The sequence below is a fragment of the Myodes glareolus genome, chromosome 12 (assembly GCF_982192425.1).
Source record: "Myodes glareolus chromosome 12, mMyoGla1.1, whole genome shotgun sequence".
Taxonomy (NCBI): Eukaryota; Metazoa; Chordata; class Mammalia; order Rodentia; family Cricetidae; genus Myodes; species Myodes glareolus.
Window position 1 is genome coordinate 71142618 of NC_142037.1, and position 5036 is coordinate 71147653.

At 39.9% G+C, this 5036-nt stretch overlaps 1 pseudogene; it reads left to right on the forward strand.

Annotated features, from left to right (window-relative positions):
* Window positions 1-2367: 2367 nt before the first annotated feature.
* Window positions 2368-4824, forward strand: LOC125392246 (non-POU domain-containing octamer-binding protein pseudogene; annotated as a pseudogene).
* The last annotated feature ends 212 nt before the right edge of the window (window positions 4825-5036 follow it).

Consider the following 5036-nt stretch of genomic DNA (forward strand, 5'->3'; position numbering starts at 1 on the left):
GACTGAATTTATTTCTATGAACAGCGTGGAAACATGTAGCTTCCCATAGAACGACAAATCACTTGTGAATTGCAGTGATATTTCACTTGCTTTTTAATAAATAAAATTTGCCTGAGGATCAGAAAAGTAAAACAGCCACTCTGGCCAGCCTCATAGACCAAGGTGCAATGACATATGACTATAATCCAAGCAGCCACACTGACACGCATCTTTAGTCCCAGTAACCACACTAGCTTGCTATAGAAACCAGGCAGTAGTGGTGAACACTTTTAATCCCAGAACTAGAGAGAATTATAAAATGGATGGAGGTAGTTTTCAGACATAGTCTCATTCTGAAATTCCTGGAGGCAGAATCACCATTTTTGGAGTGAAGTCAAGGTAAGAGCCAGTGGCTGGATTCTTTTCTTTTTGGGTCTTCAGGTTGAATCCCAATTTCTGTGTCTGAGTTTTTATTAATTGTGCTTCAATGAATGATCTTGCTTCCAATTATGGCATAAGCAAACTCTCTAATGGTTTTAAACAAGAAAGACACAAAGTTAAAATGCTTTAAACCTTATTTTAAGGGTGTATGTGTGTGTATAAGTGTGCTTTTGTGCGTGTATGTGTATGTGTGTATAACAACAATGAAGATGCCAATATTGAGAGGGAGTGGGCGACATGATAGGAGAAGGAGGGAAATAGAGGATATCTTGGAAATGATGTAAATACCGCATTCACACATGAAATACTTAAAAATTTGGAAGATTTAAGGAATTTATAATTCTTGCCCATTTTATTATATTCTGTTTATTTTTCAACGTGAAGGTTTTAAAATACCCCATTAATAGTTAAATTCTTTTGAATTTTTAAACATTGTATAATACTTGCATTCTATCTAGTACAGCTTCCTTCAAATCAGATGTACTATAATTCCACTGTAGATTATTTATATTTTTCTACCACTGTGTTACAGATTAAGCAATTATGTTTTAAATTTTTAATATAGGTTTTCACTTTAAACATATTTTTGTACATTTTAACATATCAATGTATACAATAATTTTACCATAACCCTTGTCAGATTCTCAAGACAGTGTGTACAAAAGTGATTATATTAGTCCTCTATGACTACACCTGAAAAGTGTGTGAAATCTGTGTGTTTTTTGCCTTGTTATCTCATTTAAAATTAACATTCACTTGTTAGTAATTTTTCATTTAAGCCCTCAGAGTCAAAATACTACTGTAACAGTTCTTTCCTTATTATTTTTGAACGTTTGTATATGCTTGGGTCTACTTATCTTCAGTCCGTTTGAGAGTATATTGAGATCTGCTTACAGATGGTAAGGTAGTTACTACATGGTAACAGAGTCATGACATGTTCCGATGTGCATTGTCATTTCAAAGAGCTTAGTGGAAGGAAATGAACAATTGTCTCAGGTTGTGACAGCATGCAGTGCATTTATCAAATCACAAAGGGATTTATTCTCATCATATTTGACACTTCTATTCAAGAATCATTTAACTCGTTTTAACCCCGTCACAAGATCATTTTCTAATACCATGCTACTTTTCCTCAGACTTCTTCATATCTAAGCACAAATTTCTAAATTGCTCTGTTCCAAAAACGTACCAAGAAAGAAAGAAAAAGATTAACAAGGGAGAAGGTAACAATCTCTGAATTTTTTTGCGTGAAGAACAGATTACTTATCCTTCAAACGACTCTTGTGATTGTGGAAAATAAATGAGCATCATGTATCAATGTTCTCAGTGCTCAGTTCTCCTGCTATTATGCCATGCTAAGCTTAACAGTTCTAATTATACATAACATGAATTTTATTCAAATATCCTGCCTTTCTTAAAGGACTTTAGCTTTACAATGTTAGCAGCAAAAGTGCATGCCTTTAATAGCAACGCTCACGAGGAGGAGGTACGCAGATCTCTGTGAGTTTGAGGCCTTCCTGGACTACAAGAGCTAGTTCCAGGACAAGCACCAAAGCTACAGAGAAACCCTATCTTGAAAAATCAAGCTAAAATAAAATAATTAAAAACAATAAATAAAATAAATATTTTTCTAATCTTAACCTGAACTTGTATAATTGTAAATCCCTTGAATTGCAATGAACATGAAGATTCCATTCATCATGGCTTCCACTGCATGAAACAGTTTCCCCCATAGTTTCTACTTATTCCATCACAAAGTTTCTTTTGCATCTACTCCTTTCTAAAGACCATTTTATTTAGCACACTTTCATTAATCAAATATTATGCAGTATTCTAAATCAGTATTGACAAGAAAATTCTTTCTGTTGACAAAATGTTTAAATGGAGTATGCTTAATGGCTCTAAACTTTTGTCACTATGTTTTAATTAAAACCATTCTTGGGGACGGTGGAGGCCGTGCAGCGTCGCCGTTACTCTGAGCAAAGAACTGTGGGCAGAGGAAGTCGGGGTTAGAGAGGATTGGGAGACAGACACTTTGCTGTGCTCAAATCGAAGTCAAGGGTGCAAACATGCAGAGCAATAAAACCTTTAACTTGGAGAAGCAGAACCATACTCCAAGGAAGCACCATCAACAACATCAACACCAGCAGCACCATCAGCAGCAGCAGCAGCAACCACCCCCACCAATACCGGCAAATGGACAGCAGTCCAGCAGCCAGAATGAAGGTTTAATCATTGACCTGAAGAACTTTAGGAAACCAGGAGAGAAGACTTTCACCCAACGAAGCCGTCTCTTTGTGGGCAATCTTCCTCCTGACATCACTGAGGAGGAAATGAGGAAACTTTTTGAGAAATACGGGAAAGCAGGCGAGGTTTTCATTCATAAGGATAAAGGCTTTGGCTTTATTCGCTTGGAAACACGAACCCTAGCGGAAATTGCCAAAGTGGAGTTGGATAATATGCCACTCCGTGGAAAGCAGCTACGTGTGCGCTTTGCCTGTCATAGTGCATCCCTTACAGTCCGCAACCTTCCTCAGTATGTGTCCAACAAACTGCTGGAAGAAGCCTTTTCTGTGTTTGGCCAGGTGGAGAGGGCTGTGGTCATTGTGGATGACCGAGGAAGGCCCTCAGGGAAAGGCATTGTTGAGTTCTCAGGGAAGCCAGCTGCTCGGAAAGCTCTGGATAGATGCAGTGAAGGCTCCTTCTTGCTAACCACATTTCCTCAGCCTGTGACTGTGGAGCCTATGGACCAGTTAGATGATGAGGAGGGACTTCCAGAGAAGCTGGTTATAAAAAACCAGCAATTTCACAAGGAGCGAGAACAGCCACCCAGATTTGCACAGCCGGGGTCCTTTGAGTATAAGTATGCCATGCGCTGGAAGGCACTCATTGAGATGGAGAAGCAGCAGCAGGATCAAGTGGACCGCAACATCAAGGAGGCTCGTGAGAAGCTGGAGATGGAGATGAAGGCAGCACGCCATGAGCACCAGGTTATGCTAATGAGGCAGGATTTGATGAGGCGTCAAGAACTTCGGAGAATGGAGCAGCTGCATAACCAAGAGGTTCAGAAACGAAGGCAGCTAGAGCTCAGGAAGGAAGAGGAACGCAGACGCCGTGAGGAAGAAATGCGGCGGCAACAAGAAGAAATGATGCGGCGACAGCAAGAAGGATTCAAGGGAACCTTCCCTGATGCGAGAGAACAAGAGATTCGGATGGGCCAAATGGCTATGGGAGGTCCTATGGGCATAAACAATAGAGGCGCCATGCCCCTGCTCCTGTGCCAACTGGTACCCCAGCTCCTCCAGTACCTGCCACTATGATGCCAGATGGAACTTTGGGATTGACCCCACCAACAACTGAACATTTCGGGCAAGCTGCTACAATGGAAGGAATTGGAGCAATTGGTGGAAATCCTCCTGCTTTCAACCGTCCAGCTCCTGGAGCTGAATTTGCTCCAAATAAACGCCGCCGATACTCAATAAAAGTAGCAATGTCTAGTTTCCCGCAACCCTTAAAAGAAGGTTCTTTTTGGACTAGCCAGAATTCTACCCTGGAAAAGTGTTAGGGGTTCTTCCCAATAGATAGGCCTTCCCTGCCTGTAATACTCTAGGGAGTATGCTTGGAGGCAGAGGGCAAGGGAGGGGTGTTATTTAACAAATCAAAGTCTGTGGTATATTGCTTTCTCAAGTCTGTCTGGTGCATTCCTGAAATGTGTTGATTGTTGAGGGCCTTGAACCATAGCAAAGTGAACTCAGAGAGCTCCATTAATCTTGATCATTCCTGTTTCCTTCTTTCCTTCCTTGCTTTCTTCCATCCCTCCCCCTTCATTCATCATGTTTTAATTACTTTTTCATCTTTATTCCCCTCAACCCCAGAGACACTGCCATATATATACCACAAAATCTAAACATCCTCCAATGACCTAGCCCAATTCCTCCATTCACTCCCAGGTGAGAATTCAGACAAATGTCCGCAGAGGTTACAATATGCATACGGTTCTGTTATATCTCATATATAACCCCTTCATGTCCTAAGGAAGACATTTTCTCTTAGAGGTTTTCATTTTAGTATATCTTTTTAAAAAGAAAGTCTTGTGTTAACTTGCCTTCATGTTTTTCTTGGGTAAGGACTACTCAAGAATGAATGCCCTTTTCTGTCTGATATTGCTGTTCACAGCTTTTCTTGATAGGCCTAGTACAATCTTGGGAACAGGATTGCTGTGTGTTGAAGGTCTGACAGTAGCTCTTAGCCATGCCTATCTTAGGTAGTTACACTGTGCATTTTTTTATTGGTGTACTTACTATGTTTGATTTGTTCCTGATACCTTCAATTTGAAATTTTTCTGAGAAATGAAGCAGTAATGCCGCATCACCTTATTAAAATACATTTGAAGCCTTAAAAAAACACCATTCTTCATAAACTTTTAATATATATATTAAAGGTATACATACACACACACACACACACACACACATATATATATATATATATATATATATATATATACACACAAACACACACACTTAAAAGTATGTGTTGAAAGCACACACTGTGATAGTGATTTTGTTGGGGGAGGGAGCGGGTCAAGGCACTCACTCTTAAACCTGACAACCTGA